Below are 17,232 nucleotides of genomic sequence, written 5' to 3' on the forward strand. Positions count from 1 at the left end.
GACGTCTGGCTAAAAAGAAATACAATAAGATTCTCAAACTGTTATCTGACAGCACGTTTATAAAAATTAAAACTCTGTCTATCCAATTTCGAGTCATCTTCGATATGATGGACAGAATCAATTATGATTCTTTGAAATATCGCGTCATCCTAGATGCATCATTGCGTGCTCTTTTTAAAGAACGTAACCTCGTTATTCCTGGAAAAAAACACAAATTTTTGAATATTTCTGTATGGCCTTCTTCACACACAATACTAGAACTCTGTCGATAGGATAAGGATGACCCCATTGTCACCTTTTTTACAAAACAAAGTCATGATATTTTCCTATGAGACTTCGTGAAATTCATGTTAAATCTGGTAACTGTGTACTACATTTCACAGATGATGTCTTTAATCTATTGGAAGGGTCGTGACGTAACCACTCTTTGCCAGTCAATACTTCTGTATAGTTGCGCGACTTTGGGGACTATTACTTTATTTCGTCAAGGTCTCTAATTCTGTAGTTACTGGTCCGATACAAAAATAAATTCATCACTAAGTAACATTTGTTTTGAATTTGGTGACTATTTCACACAGTTTAGAATCTGGATGCTTGTCATAGTATGGTCAAGTATGTATCTGGACTAAATCAAGGGCCACAACTGCCAGTCCAGATATAAAAGTTTAAACCCAGGTGCCTAACTTCATTTATCAAGTTTGTTGATTAGCAATCAAATGGTATCCATTTTCGGGATGTACGTACCTACGTACGCTCGCTCTCCTACTCATTTGTACGCATAGACAGATAAGAGCAAATCTTTATGCCTCCCTCTATTCCCAAAGGGGAATGACATTATATATCCAAATAACACTCTGCCACATACGAATGTATTATATTACACTAAAGTCTTGCATTACTTTTATAGCATTTTAATCTATGTTTAAGAAGTCATATTCGGATTTGCACATGCTTGCGGTCGTATACAGCTCCTGTATAGCAAGGAGCTATATCCGAAAATGTGTTCCGAATATAGGTCCGCAGGTAGCTATATCCAGTGACAACCAAATACGGTTTGACAATACGTTTGTAAGAAAACACTTACACGTGCACTTGAAAGTCGACAGAAGACATCGGCATGCTTTTTGAAGCCATCATATAAAACATTTTATACCTCCGTTTTGAAGACTAAAATATCAAGTCGATGATATATGACCGTTTTTGTCGCTCAATCGTAAAGCCAAACTCACTCACTGACTAAATCAAATACTGAGGTAAAATGTTAACGTGTATCACAATACACTGTATGCCTTCTGACGCTTTTGCTACACGTCATGATAGAGATACTTCTATAATAATACATTCGTACAGTTTTCCAAGACAACGAAAAAGCTGTGCTACATTTATTCATACATAGATCATTTTGGACAAATTGATATTACTTCAAGAAATCGGCGAAAGTAAGCCAATCAAAATCTGCAATAAACATCACCATTCGGCCGTATTAATGGCCTCTTTCATCCCACTGCGAACAATAACTATGTTATATTAATTTGTATATCAACCAGACACTATGATTTATTCTATTGTTCGTGGTTGTAAATTTCTGTTACAAGTGAATGGAGAGGCATCAATAATAGGGAGTATTCAATTCAGAAAATACACTTCTGAGACCAGTAAAGCAATCAAGCTGAAATATTGAATTCTTTTTATGTGGTGTGATATAAAAACCTTACATAGAACTGATTAATTATATGTCAAGTCTATGCAAGACTTGAAATTGAAGCGGTTACACATGCCTTTAGTTATATATGTTTACTGGACATTATTCCAAAAATTCCAAAGCTTAATTTAAGTTTTTCAAGAACATTTTTAAAGTAACCTTACTGCAGATATTGAAACATTTATCTCACACAAGCTATACCAGTAAATTTATTGGACTTTCAAGTGCTGCACTGGACAAAGAAATGTTCAGCCAAGTTAGTTCTAACATTAAAACATCATTCGATTTTTAAACGCTTTAAAGCAGATACAATCAAAACTTCAACAGCAAAATGTTTCCAAGATTATTAAAACTCTTTGGAAATAAAATGAGCCGTGCCATGACAAAACCAACATAGTGGGTGTGCGACCAGCATGGATCCAGACCAGCCTGCGCATCCGCGCAGTCTGGTCAGGCTCCATGCTGTTCGCTTTTAAAGCCTATTGGAATTGGAGAAACTGTTAGCGAACAGCATGGATCCTGACCAGACTGCGCGGATGCGCAGGCTGGTCTGGATCCATGCTGGTCGCAAAGCCACTATGTTGGTTTTCCCATGGCACGGCTCAAATAATGTTATTTAAACGTAAAATTTTTGTGATAAGTCAGGACTTTTTATATAACCGTACTTAATTGACAATGAATGGAGTTCTGGATCAGTGTACAGTAAAACCCACCTGTGTAACTATAGGAAAATGAACAGTTTATTTTCTATGATCAATGCCTTTCCATTCTGCCATGATATTTAGTTTACAGAGATAAAAATTACTTTAACATGTATAAAGTTGTTTCAAAAGTAACTTGCCAAGCGTGAGTATTTTTATTGCAAAATAGAAACCGACATTGTTGTATTATCTGAAGGGTTTCCAAAGTTTACGGAGGTATCAACCTACTACTTGCACATGTGTTTTGTAGATGCACGTACGTTGTCATGTGCTCGTACCTAATATATAGATGGTGATTACAAAATGCACAGGCACACTTTCTGGACAATGCAAGCACGTTGTATAACATGTTTTCATCACATTTTTCTAAAAAAGTCATTATACACGAACAAATATCAAATGCTGGTATAAACAGTAAATAGGTCAAACTTTCAAATATGGAAACATTAAAAATAACCTTTGTAAATGTAGATGTAATTAATACCGGAATTCACTTTCCTTTTGAAAACTAAATACGTACTAAAACAAGAGTGCCAAAATGTCACAATATACGCCTGTCATAGCAAATTTTTTTTACACTAGCACCTGTATTTGCAAATGGAATTTTAATTCTGTGGTTGTGTAGTAATTATTGTAATTCTTTTGTTTTTCAAAATCCATAAAAAAAACTCCTTACCAGGTAGATATACCTTAAAATACACTTACAATTTGAAAGTTACATCTATGTTATACCGCAGAAAAGTGGTCTTGGTTTTTCCCTACGGTCAATCATAAAAAAGTTTCAATGTAAGGTATTTATAGTAACAACTAAGGGAGTGAATTTTAAATACAAAAAAAAAGAAAAAAAAAGAATAAAAAAAATTCTAAGTCCATACATAAATATTTACCAGGTAGAGACAGGTCAAAATACACCTCATAATTGGATGTAACATGCGTGTTGTACTACAGAAAAGTGGTCTCGACTTTTCCCCACGACTAACAATGAAAAAGTTACAATATAATATAGGCAGTGTAACTAAAAATACAAACTTCAAGTAGGAACTATCTATTTTAGATATATGTGTAGTTAACTGCATCAAAGTACAAGAACTGAAAAAAATATCAAAAATTAAATATCATTTTCTGAAAAAGAGTTATTTGACAGAAAATAAAAATGATCCCGGGTAAAATATTTGGAAAAAATGGAGACAACTCCGCTAAGACTTTATGGTAGGCTTAGGTGGCTATTGACCAAGAACCTCATGCAAACTGTCCACTTTTTACCTCAAAGCAGGGAAAAAGCATGTCTAATTGCCACATGGATTAACAATTTGAATAGAAAACTATGTAAAGATCAAATAAGTTTATGCCCTGGGGAAAGTGTGACATTTTCTGTGGTGAAATTTGTCAACAAACATACGGGTTTTTTTTAAAGTCAAAATCTACAGAATTTCACAAGGTTTAATATGTTGAAAAGGTTACTGCTAGAAAGAGAACAATCTCATATATATGCGTCAAAGTATGGGAAAAATATCTAAAAATATGAGAAAACGAAGAGATCAATTTCAGGACTGTTAGATGCATGACTGTGTTATCATGCAAAGCATTTAACATAGATAGGTTACTTTTCCTTTGCACTGATATAATATAGACAGGATTAGGATTAACAAACGGTGTTCACTCAACAATTTCACTATATAAATGGATTGTATCCCTTGTGTAAAACAGGCATAGGGTAAGTCTCTATTTGAATATAAGCTATTTTTAGTATTAACAAAGGGAAGTAATTCTAAAGAAGGGGCCTGCGCATGACACTCCGTCTCACGATGGTGTACAATTGTGCCAAGTTACATCAAATTCCCTCCATACATGAAGAAGAAATGCTCAGGACAAAGTCATTCTTGTATCTGACCTTTGGCCTCTAAGTGTGACCTTGACCTTAGACCTAGGGACCTGGTTCTTGTGCATGACACTCCGTCTCATGTTGGTGAACATTTGTGCCAAGTAATATCAAAATCCCTCCGTGCATGAAGAAGAAAAGCTCCGGACAAAGTTTTCATTCTTGTGTCCGTTGACCTCTAAGCGTGACCTTGACCTTAGACCTAGGGACCTGGTTCTTATGCATGACACTCCGTTTCATAATGGTGAACAATTCTGCTAAGTTACATCAAAATCCCTCCAAGCATGAAGAAGATATGCTCCGGACAAAGACATTCTTGAATTTGACCTTTGACCTCTAAGTTTGACCTTTGCCTTAAATCTAGAGACCTGATTTTTGCACGTGACACTCCGTCTCATGATGGTGAACAATTGTGCCAAATTTCATCAAAATCCCTCGATGCATTAAGAAAATATGCTCCGGACAAAGTCTGTGGACGCTGCCCACTCGCCCGCCCGCCCATCCGTCCGCCAGGGGCGTTCCCAAAATACGTCCCGTTTTTCAAACGGACATATAAATTGGATGATGTTTTGAGGAAGGAAATTAAATAGTATTAAAACCAGTACATTACATAGTCCTTTCAATGTGATTTAAATATCAATATAAAAATCTATGTATACAAAGGTTCCTAGGAATATTATTTATGCAATCCTTCATCCTCAGTGTATATCAATGACATATTATATGACTGATGAATAATGACTTTACAACTTCAAAAATCTGTAGAGTAGTTGACCCGCAATAGAATTCGGCATTTTCCGTTCGAATGCGTATTTACCGTATGCGCTTTTTGGCAATCTTCTATTGTTGTGAAAATGCAGTTTTTTCTATAGCCGAAGAATTCCGAAATAGCTTGTGAGTACGTAACTTGCCGATTTTTAACGGGTTTATTGTTTTAAGTCGGATAGGGGAACTCCTTGGCCTAGTGATTCAAGTCATTTGCTTCGAATCATGCTTGAAATGAAGAATGTTTTGTTGCATTTGAGGACGCCGAGGCCTTATCACTTCAGTTGCGTTGGTGTTCTTCTAAACGATACAAAAATATTAGGCATGTATACTAGGAATACAAAAATACGTAAACCTGTTATACAAATGAAACACTAAGCAGAGAAATGTGTGGATTTACTGTGTATTACCTGTATTATATATTGCTTTGAAAAGTTTAATTTATTGCTACCAAACAGCTGCACATACACTACATTCTCAGTTCCCTAAGTATATCATGGCAGGCATGATCTGCAATATCATGTATAAATTTATACCTACAAATGCTACAAAATAACACTTTGCATTGAAATTTGTAACTTGAGAAGATAGATTTAATTGTTTCCTTACAATTTCTTTTAGTTTATAAATGACGTCAATGATATAATTGCAGAACAGGTATAATCTAATTGAGAAATTTAGAGAAAAAAAGTGATTATATAAAAGTTTGTAAAATTAAAAAAAAAGCGCAGAATTGAACATGAAAGATTAATGCTAGTCGTTGGGAAAAGTGTTTTGTGAAGAGGTACTTTCAAAATCAAACAAAAGTACTCTTGTTGAAAACATTTAAACATATTACATATTTAAATATTATAAATGCAAAAATAAATTAGAAATTATATAGTGCGTGATATGGAGAAAAGGAGATATTGAGTGAAATGACAAATTATACCGACCTCCCAAGTCCGTAACGCTATAGGCATTAGCACACGAAATAAATGGTCTTTCTTAATGTATATGTATCAAGTTAAAAAATATCTAGTGGCTGCAGAACACAGCAGGACCCACTTTGAATGTCTGTCACTTACATTGCCTGTAAGAATATTGTCAGTACTGAATAATAAATACCAAAGGAAAAGAAGGGGTCCTGTTTACCGCAAGCAAAAGTATATTCACCGTAAATTCAGCTGACCGTAACTTAACGGAACACTGTATAACATGAATTAAGGCTGATTGCATATATGGCCCGTTAGCAGAGACCTGTGTTGACATTTTACAATGCAATATGTTACCTCTCCCTCTAAAAGCTTTTTGCCATATGGATGACATTTAGCTTTTCATGAGAATGAATCTACCCTTGAATAAAATAGAAGAATATATTTCTGTAATATGTTTTAGTCTAGCAGAAGACATTTAAAAGTCTTCATTCATATAACGACACGAATCAGGTAAGAAATGTGTCTATGAGAGACAATATATGTCAAATTGGGGAAATACTTTATATAACGGTCTGATACAATATAATAGCGGAAGCTGTTGACAATGACATAGTCATTGAATATGAACACATTTTACTGCGCTTTCTTATCAACGCCTTGTTTTCGACTAACGTCACAGAGTATGCAAAGAATGTGAGAAGATACATCATCATTAACATCTTTACCACAGCAGAACATATTTCATAATTAACACGGTTTCTTGTTCCAAGCTGTACAGGTCATTTAATATCACTTGAGAGCGTGATAAATGTTGCAAGCAAAAGCCAACAAAATAAATTGATACGGCGAATTATTGTTAAGACTTATTGCAGTACCCATCCAATTGGAACTAATATTATGTACAATATCAGTTCCGTTCCTTCATCCAATAGCATTTTATAGATACTTCTGTTAATGTAGCGGGAACTTCAATTCGAATTCTCTTATGTATCTTTGCGTATTAGATGAGCAGTTACAATCGTTTATTGACGCATATTTCTGACAATGACAAACACGTTGTGTAGTTCCATCATATGTCTTCATACACAGGACATTCCAATTGGAAATGAAGTTCGTCTTCAACTGCGTTCAAACAAAGTTTGAATTTCCGTTCTTCTCTTATGTTTGTTTATCTGCCCTTTTCTATCTTTAATTCATGTACGCCAGTTCTAAATTGTGCTAATGAAAGACGAAATGTTTCATGTTCAACGTATATCTTTAGTAAAACTGCTTAGATGAGCTGTCGGGACTTGCTCTCCAGCTCTGCAAATATTTATCTTTCAACCTGTTTACGAAAGTTCTTATAAACTAGTTGTCATTTGCTACACATTGTTGATCCCAAATGTAACCGAAACCATTTTGCACAAGATATATTTGACCTTAGATACCCATTTAACATTACCTATGTTACCTCTATAACCTAGCGTCAAATAACACTTTTTAACTGTTTTCGGGCATTTTTAAAATCTTTAACCAGTATTTTAAAACACGTTTAGTAGATTCTACCCATAACGGTAATCTTCCGCAATCTCCTAGGATGGCTGCATCACATAATTTTTGATGTACGCAAATGTAACGTTTGCAAGCATATCTATGCACTATTTCTTTACTTTCTTCAGGTTCAAATCACCATATTTATGACCCCTATAGTAAAACAAGTTAAAGCATAGCAAAAGTTCCTTCTAGGGCATATCTATATAAATATAAAATGATCATCTTTTAAAATTTTGGTTGCAATATCTGTTTTATACTGCCAAAAAATTTCAAGTAAGTATTTATGCTAGTTATTTAACATAAATTGTTAAATCCAACAACAAATTAAATCTGTTACCACTTTCAGTAGAGTAAATACGGCAATAAGACATTGACCCGGTTAATCATTTACGATTTGATGCGTGAATTTGTTGCACATAATTAGAGGGTCGCAATGGGGTTTGTTTTCATATATTTACTATGCATGTCAAGGTAACGATAATATTTAGTTGTTTACATTTAAATTTGCTGATATATGTCTATCTGGTCGACTGAATGTATGTTATTTTCCTCAAGAATGGAGAAAATAACATCCTCGGGTTTAGTAATATGTAATATGTCGCCTCAATTAGGAAAGAATAGTCTAACGTCAGAGGTTATTTCTAAGGTCACGGAGTTTTATTGGCCAGCTTGTAATGACAACAGCTTCCGGTACCAGTAGCTCAGTCAAGTGTGACTTATTGAACTATAATATTCCTTCTCAAGAGAAGGAATAATTAGTAATATCTTGATATATTTTTTTTTTTTAAATATGGAGTTTGGCATCTGGTCACTTCTGAATAGCGTCGTTAGTAATGAAATTATTTCCCTTCATTTCTTAATTTAGATGCCATTTTTTTGTAAGAAAGGCATCACCTAAAGGTAACACCGACATAAGTAAATGAGTTAACACAGTTTCAATGATATCCATTGTAGTGCCATCTTTCAGAATTTGAAAGATTTCCTCCTCTTTTAAAAACCATTATTTTTATGTTGTTGACATTCACTTTTAAGCAACTACTTAAACAGTACTTAGTACAGCATGTCTATTTGGCGTCGAAGGCCTATTATGTGCCCAAAATCAATGGGAAATCATTTGTGAACATAAAGATAAGGATGTCTCTAATATCCAAAAATAGTTGTATTCCTCTTACATCACTTGTTTGTACCATTCGGTTAATTCATTGAAGAAAAAAGTGAAGAGTATAGGTGAAACCATACAACCTTGTTTCAATTTAATATACCTTTTGAAGGTTGTATTATACAGAATATAAGGTTATTTTAATTAGAATATATAGCCAGACAAAGTTTAGTTTTGTATTAATTTCTTCGCTTAATTGGTTAAAAGAAATAGGCTGCCGTTGTATTCATTGTCAAAGTGCTGTTTGTTGTTGTTGTTACAGCTGTAGTTGTTAACGGAAATGGCTATGTTATGGATGCTTCCAACATTACTATATCTACTATGCTAGAATCATTTTCATTTCAAAAACAAATCAAAGAGAAAATGAAATTGATATTTCGAAACTGTATATACAGGTAGACAATAATCAACTTTAAAGACAATGGTGACGATTATATTGTTTCATTAAATGTGTTAACTTTTGCAATCTCCACATCTTTTTGCTCCTGGAGATCAAGTAGTTCTCTGATTTTGTATTTTCTAACGTTTTCTTTTTCATACTGATTGTTTTCTTTAGATCAATTTGGTAGGTTTATTAAATGATGAAATAATTTATTTCTATATTCTGTAAATTTGTCTGGTGTAATCAGGTTGGAAAACCGAAGAAATACGTTATTTAGAAATACAACTGATAAATACGTACGTAATCTAATTCCGCTGCTTTTAACATTCATTACATATTTCTTGGGACGACAGAAAATCACATCAGGAACTACATTAACAGTGACAATAGGAATCGACTGCAGACAAATTATTTCTAATCATCAGTGGCCATTGCCCTCCCTTTCAATAGTAAATTAATTCCTTTTAGTGATAAACGGACATACATCCAGTCTGTACTTTACTAGTTACGGTATTCAACAACAACAACAACATATACTATGCTTTATTCACCTGAAAAGTGTCTAGCCAATCATATATAGAGACAGGAGGTATAGCTTCTCTGGTCCCAATCAGGTGGAGATGCTAAAATGTCACTACTGGTTTGGGAGACATGAAAACAGATTTGAGTATATATATATGCAAATGTTGAACCAGTACAAATGTATAGTGCAGTTTGGGCTCGTATATAAAGCAGCATCGAAGCTAATCTTATTTGGTTTGTAGACTTGCTGTGGCATGTGCGTGTTCGTTTGTACTGCTGGGCGCTTTGCCGTAGTTCGGTATATTGTGTTGGTGATTTGGTTCGTATAGGTTCTCTCTGCTGTGTGGTGGTTTATAATGCGAACTTGTATCTTAGCGGATCTCACGTTTGGTAAAGTCAGCTGTTCTGAATATAATTATATCCCTTTATGCAAACTGTCTCTATATACTTAATGTGTCCTCGTGGTCCAGTTAACTTTCAGAGATAGAAGGTACTGGTTTCCCAGTAGTTTCCGGACCCAAGTAGTTTTCTGGACCTTTTACATTTCGTGCTGTATAGACTTTACGCCGTCGTAAAGCATCTGGGTAACAATATCATATCATCTAGACCTTTGTTGCCTTTACATAGCAGCGAAAACCTAGCATTACCGAACTTATTTATTATTTGAATATCCCGGTTGTTTTAACTTACTTCGATGTAATGTTTTTACAAGAGATTGCCAAATGAAGGGGAATTCCAGTTACAGTGCGCATGCGCAGAAATTGAGGCCCCTTGAATGTAAACATCAGTCAATTGATGCTCACATTTACAGACGATACAGTAAAAACATTGATAAAAACAATGAAAGTCAGAAAAAATCGACATATTCACTACACTACGGCATTAAATGATCGATTAAAAATAGGAACCAAAATAGACAGGGATTTACCTACGACACCATCTATCAATCAAATGTTTAGCAGCAGTGTGGCATCCACGGCCGTGTGGTCAGGGTGTTAGACTACCAATTTTGAGACCGGTCTTGGTCGTTTTTTAAAAGAAAGTTGTTCATTATATTAAAAGTTCTTAATTTCTTTTTTGTAATATTACCAGTCCGCTAAATACGTCCCGTCATTTTAGCGTGACGTTGCAAACGTCATTCAAACGTAATTAGACGTAACTGTAATGAGCGTATTATAAATATAGAATTTGTTAAATTCTTGAAATATACTTTTCAAATCATCATCACGCCTTAGAATAATGTTTTAATTTTGAATATATATAACGAAATCGGAAATGTTTGCTTTTAGAGAAAGGTTACAACTGTTACAATGAAAGGTCCGGAAAGCTACTCGGACTAACTGAGGTATTTATGGAATTAATTGCCCCGTTTGGGGCCTCATCTACATTTATGTTATTAACGCAGGTGTAATACGAATTCTACATGGTGTTAACGAAGAACCTAGCTATTTTCTGTGAAAATTTTATGTTTCTACTATGTTTTGTTTGAAAGTTACTGGCAAAAAATAGCAATTTTGGTCCGGAAACTACTGGGAAACCAGTATAGCTTCTCTGGTCCCAATCAGTTGGAGGGGTTAAAATGTCACTACTGGTTTGTGAGACATGAAAACAGAGATTTGAGTATATATATATGCAAATGTTGAACCAGTACGAATGTATAGTGCAGTTTGGGCTCGTATATAAAGCAGCATCGAAGCTAATCTTATCTGGTTAGTGGACTTGTTGTGGCATGTGCATGTTCGTTTGTACTGCTGGTCGGTTTGCCGTAGTTGGTCTGGTATATTATGGTGGTGATTTGGTTCGTATAGGTTCTCTAACTGCTGTATATATAAAATTTAAAATGATGCAGTAACATCATTCAAAATAAAAGATGTCATAGAGGTATAAATCATAACATCCGTATTTTTTTGCAAATTATAAAACTTCTGCTAAATTTTGTACTGTACTTTGGGTATGTTTAGACATAGGGTTCTCAAATTTAAACATATCCGGCAAATAAACATATAAAAATATTTCTGTCTCAAATTTCTATTCTATACTTAGGATGCATTGATAGATGATACTCGTATTCTGTTATTTTCATGATACAACTGTTACATTATCTGTTTATTTTATCTATGTTGTTTTATCTACACATGAACTAGTTTCGATATTTAGATTGTTGGAACATGTTCTGGGCCTACAAAATGCAATTCTGGAACGCTTGTCTGATATAAAATTCAAATAGTTTTCAAAAATAATGTTTATAACACGTATACGATATAAGTCGTCTAAATTGTTAATATTTGCATAGAATCTCTGCTTAAAGATAGGTACGCAGTGGCATGACTACCGTTGCGTCATGCCTGCCCTTGGTAAAGCCATAGCATTTAAGTCAATAATGCCACTGGAAAAATCGTGCTCTATTCAATTCTGCATATCTTGTATATCACAAAGGAACAACGTAAAAAACAACTTGTAATTTTAATTTTTACAGACACTCGATAGTTTCAGAGCAAAAGCACTTCCATCTGCAATTTGAATCGTTTTCAGACCAAATCTGACATAACAATCTTTTGCATCATAAATTGGTTTGAAGTATAAATGTGCAATAATGCAGCGGGAATTATCTGAAATATTGGCAACAACTGTCACATTAAATTCTTGTTTGCTAGACACGATGTCTAGTAGTATGATGTAAACACAGATGTTATACATATATCCTGTTGTTTTATCAAAAAGCACATCTGATAGTTTCATTGCACATACATCTGAGAATGTAGTCTTTTACAATAATTGTAGTTTAAGCCCGCCCGCTTTGCTTAAAAGGGAGAACGCAAATCTACGCAACGCTTTCCCTTGAGTTCGGTCCCCGGTCGAGGCGTATGTTCTCCGTGGTGATTTGGTAACAGACATTCTGTGTGAAATCACTCGTCCTCCACCTTCCTTTGATGTAGGGAAGTTGCAGTTACTTGAGGTGAACAGGTTTGTTTTGTTACACAATCCAGGAACACTTGTAGGTTAACTGAGACAGTGTTGAAGATAAAGCCAAAACAACAAACAAAACAAATAAACAGTCTCAAACGGTTTCTAAAACATGTGTCCGGCGGAAACATTCGAAACAAATTACTGAAAAGCCATATGATCACGTTAGATAATTTCTACCACATTCCTTCTTCCTTTTAAAAGTTAGGCAAATAACAATTCAAAGTACAAACAAAATATTTTATTAAAGAAATAGAATCCATTCCAATGACTTTATCAATATGTAGTGGACATCCTACAAATATACACAGATTGAAAATTGATGAATATGTTTGTAAAATGTAGATATTACGCTGTTTGCATAAAACACAAATGTTGCTAACGTAATTAAGTTATGGTTAATTTCAACTCATTTGATTGATGTTGTTTCTACACAGAGAAAAGAAACTTTCTTGTTTATAAGAATGTTTCTTTATTTTGAAAATGTATATTTCTTATGCACGAAACACCAGAGCGTTTATATGGTGTCAAACATTATTCCTAATATGATAATATATTTCTGTGTCAGAATTTATTCAAATATTCTAATGCCACTCAATTTGTTTGATAATACTTGTAAAAACCTCTTTGATTTAAGTATTAAATGAACGCATGCTCCGTTTGCTTGAATATACAGTATACATTATGCTACCTCAACAACAATAGAAACGTTCATCATATTACAAATAATAGGCCAATATGAAAACCGCTAGGTAAATGATAATTTTATTATAAAACTTTTGAATATTGGCGGTAACACAATAAGAACTTTTGAGTTACCTTACGACAGTTAAACAAGTTGAAGATCCAAAATTGTGTTTTAAACGTTATCATTTTAGCCAGTAAAACAGACTGGATGGGTTGTAAGTAGATATGTGTGAACAATTTTGAGAGATAAATGCCTTGACATAATCAGCAATAACTGGAACTTACCGTATTAGTTTTCTCGAGTGGGTATCTTACCATTTAAGCAGGGATAGAAACTGCTTTAAATGTCATTTCTTTGTCGGCTGCGGGCAATGAGGACATATGTGTTGATCAAGATAATATAACCAACCGATCAGATATTGTACATTCCCATGCCTCGTTTTATTCTTATCTGAAATTGGTGACCAAATTAAGATTAACATTCTGACCAAGTTTCATGAAGATACAGTAATAAATGTGACCTCTAAAGTGTTAACAAGCTTTTTCTTTGATATTTTTACCTGGTGACCTAGTTTTTAACCCCACTTGACCCAAATTAAAACTTGGCTTACACATTATCAAGATAAATATTCTGAGTAAGTTCATAGAGATATTGGCATAACTATTGCCTCTAGAGTGTTAACTAGCTTTTCCTTTGATTTGACCTGGTGACCTAGTTTTTCACCCCACCTGAGCCAGATTCGGTTTTGATTTAAAGATTATCAAAATCAACATTTTGACAACGTTTCATTAATGTCACAAATGTGGCCTCTAGATTGTTAACTAGCTTTCCCTTCGATTCAACCTGGTGAAATAGTATTGATCCAACACGACATAGATTCAAACTTGACCTTAAGATCATCATGATTAACAAAAAGATACATTCATAACTGTTGTCTCTACAGTGTTAACAAGTTGTTCCTTTGATTTAACCTGGTGACCTAGATTTTCAACCCAGATAACCCAATATCAAATTTGGTAATATTCTGACCAAGTTCCATGGAGTTCTAACAGTCAAGTTGTTGACGACGGACACAGGGCGATCACAAAGACTCACCTTAAGCACTTAGTGCTCAGATGAGCTAATCTACTGTTGCAAATATCAAGAACAAAATGTTCAACTTGGTTTGGCCTTAGAAATGAAGCAATCTCATTTACTTGAGTTTATACAAACAGTTCACTTGTGAAACATAAAACGACATTTTTTTCCTTTTCCTTTAGATACAACACTTGTGCGCATACCCTGTTTATATCTCTAAGTCGTTATAAAAAATGTATATCTTTGACTGCCACAGACAGTTAATATCATTTTCCGCTATTACTGAGGAAAATAAAATATTTCACTTTCACTGCTTAATGGTTAGGTATGAAATCTCCATGAATGATTTACATTTGACATGTTTCTACATTATTTCAGAGGTTCATGAGACACCAATGTGAGAGAAGTATTGGAAATTTATAAAGATGGTTAATCACAATTTAGTCTCAGAGCAGAATATAACAGCAGGCGAAATAAGAATATTTGCATTAGACTTGTTTCACCCAAGACACGATAAAAAGAATGTAAACATTTCAGAAATATCAAAAGTCCGTGTACGCGTTGCAAACACAAAAAGAAAAAGAAACAAATCTTGTCAATATTACGTTCCTGTTACGCTTATCTTGTCAGCGTTACGTTCCTGTATCGTTGATCTTGTCATTGTCACGTACCGGTACTGCTGACCCTGTCAACGTTACGTTCTGTTACCGCTGACCCTGTCAACGATACGTTAACAATGCTGATTCTGTCAGCGTTACGTTTCTGTACCGCTGATCTTGTAACTGTTACGTTCTGGTACCGCTGACCATGTGAAAGTTACGTTCTGTTACCGCTGACATTGTTAACGTTATGTTCCGGTACCGCTGACCCTGTCAGCGTTACGTTCCTGTATCGCTGATCTTATCATCGTTACGTTCCGGTACTGCTGATCTTGTCAAAGCTACGTTCCAGTACGCAGACCCTGTCAATGTTACTTTTCGGCACCACTGACCCTGTCAACGTTAATTTTCTTTACCGCTAATCTTGTTAACGTTACATTTCGGTAGCGCTGATCTTGTAAACGTTACGTATCGGTAACGCTGATTTTGTCAACGTTACGTTCCGGAACCGCAGACCCTGGCAACGTTTCGTTTCCGTACCACTGACGTTGGCAACGATACGTTCCGTTACCGTTGATCCTGTCATCGTAACGTTTCGGTACCACTGACCCTGTCAATATTACGTTCCGGTACCGCTGACCCTGTCAACGTCACGTTCTATTACCGCTTATCCTGTCATCGTCGCGTTCCGGTACCGTTGACCATGTCAACGTCACGTTCCTTTTACGCTGATACTTTTAACGTCACATTCCGATATTGCTGACCCATAACGTCAGTTTCCGGTATCGCTAACTTTGTCTACATTAAGTTTTGGTACCGCAAACCCTGTCAGATTGTTACGTTCCGGTACCACTACCCTGTTTCAACGTCAAATTTCATTAGCCCGATCAGAACGTCACGTTTCGTTACCGCTAACCCTCTCAAAAAGGCTCGTTCCGATAATGCTATCATCGAAACCCTATTTTAGTGTACGTAAAGATACATGCATGATTGACATGCTGTTATAAATACGTATTACAAAGTCAATGCAATATATTTATATCTTCTGGAAACTATTTTTATTGAGACATAATTAATTATCAGAATGCATGTACAAAGAGTATTTGCATGGTGGCAGCTAATAATTTGCTCATCGGTTAAAACAAATTGCCCTGTTTTAAAGTGACTTCGACACAGTACGCATGCGTAGATAAACGTCAATTTGCATCAGTCATGTCTTTGCCTGCAAATGATGAAAAATTTCCATCAATTTTCGAGCTAACTCGTGCTTCCGAAAAGAAAAAAAAAACAGATTTAACTTCCAAATTGAATGCAGTGCAACATTTATGCATGGAATTTCTATAAATCGTTTACGACTGTCAGATTTCTAGATGTATTGGAGGGCTTTGAGAGGTTTATTGCCTCCTTTAAGAAATGACAGCAGAATAAAGTATTGAAAATGTCTGAGCGTAATCAATTTCAATTACCAGCAATTTTTGTAGGAACAGGGGTCTCATTTCAAAACGTATAATGAAAATGACATTTAAAAGAAAGGGCGTGACTTCAAAGAAATTTAACGGAAGCTGTGTACAAAACGTCTCCTAGCAAAAATACACATTTTTTTATTTTAATTGACGTTATTTAATGAATCCCTAGCATCTTGAATCGAGAAATGCATATGAGCCGTGCCATGAGAAAACCAACATAGTGGGTATGAGACCAGCATGGATCCAGACCAGCCTGCGCATCCGCGCAGTCTGGTCAGGATCCATGCTGTTCGCTAATAGTTTCTCCAATTCCAATAGGCTTTAAAAGCGAACAGCATGGAGCCTGACCAGACTGCGCGGATGCGCAGGCTGGTCTGGATCCATGCTGGTCGCATACCCACTATGTTGGTTTTCCCATGGCACGGCTCATATCATTCTTCACAGTATAAAAATATTAACCTTGTTTTGCATTTAAAGGATCTTACACAACAAAAATAATGCATATAAGTTTGTTTCCTTGCAAAGGGGGCATGAAGGTAATTGATGAATATGATGGTTATCTAATTAAGCGACATTTACCGTATGTCAAATCGTTCTATAAACGACAGAAAATCATAATTAATGACTAAATTCACAACAACATTATATACTCTGATTGCGAAAACATCATTTCGCAGTGTCTGAAGTCTTTGTCAATTTGTCCGGTATATCCTTTGTAATGCAACAAATCCGTTCTTATCGCGACATATAGGCTGATGCAGAGCCCTCAAAAATATGTTTGATTGTACATCTGTTACGATAGTTTATGTACGAGACAAATATTTCTGCCTGCAGATTGTCAGTCAAACTCAGACATAACGATAATTCCTTGCAGTAAC

This window comes from Mercenaria mercenaria, chromosome 4 (assembly GCF_021730395.1).
Source record: "Mercenaria mercenaria strain notata chromosome 4, MADL_Memer_1, whole genome shotgun sequence".
In the NCBI taxonomy this organism is placed as follows: Eukaryota; Metazoa; Mollusca; class Bivalvia; order Venerida; family Veneridae; genus Mercenaria; species Mercenaria mercenaria.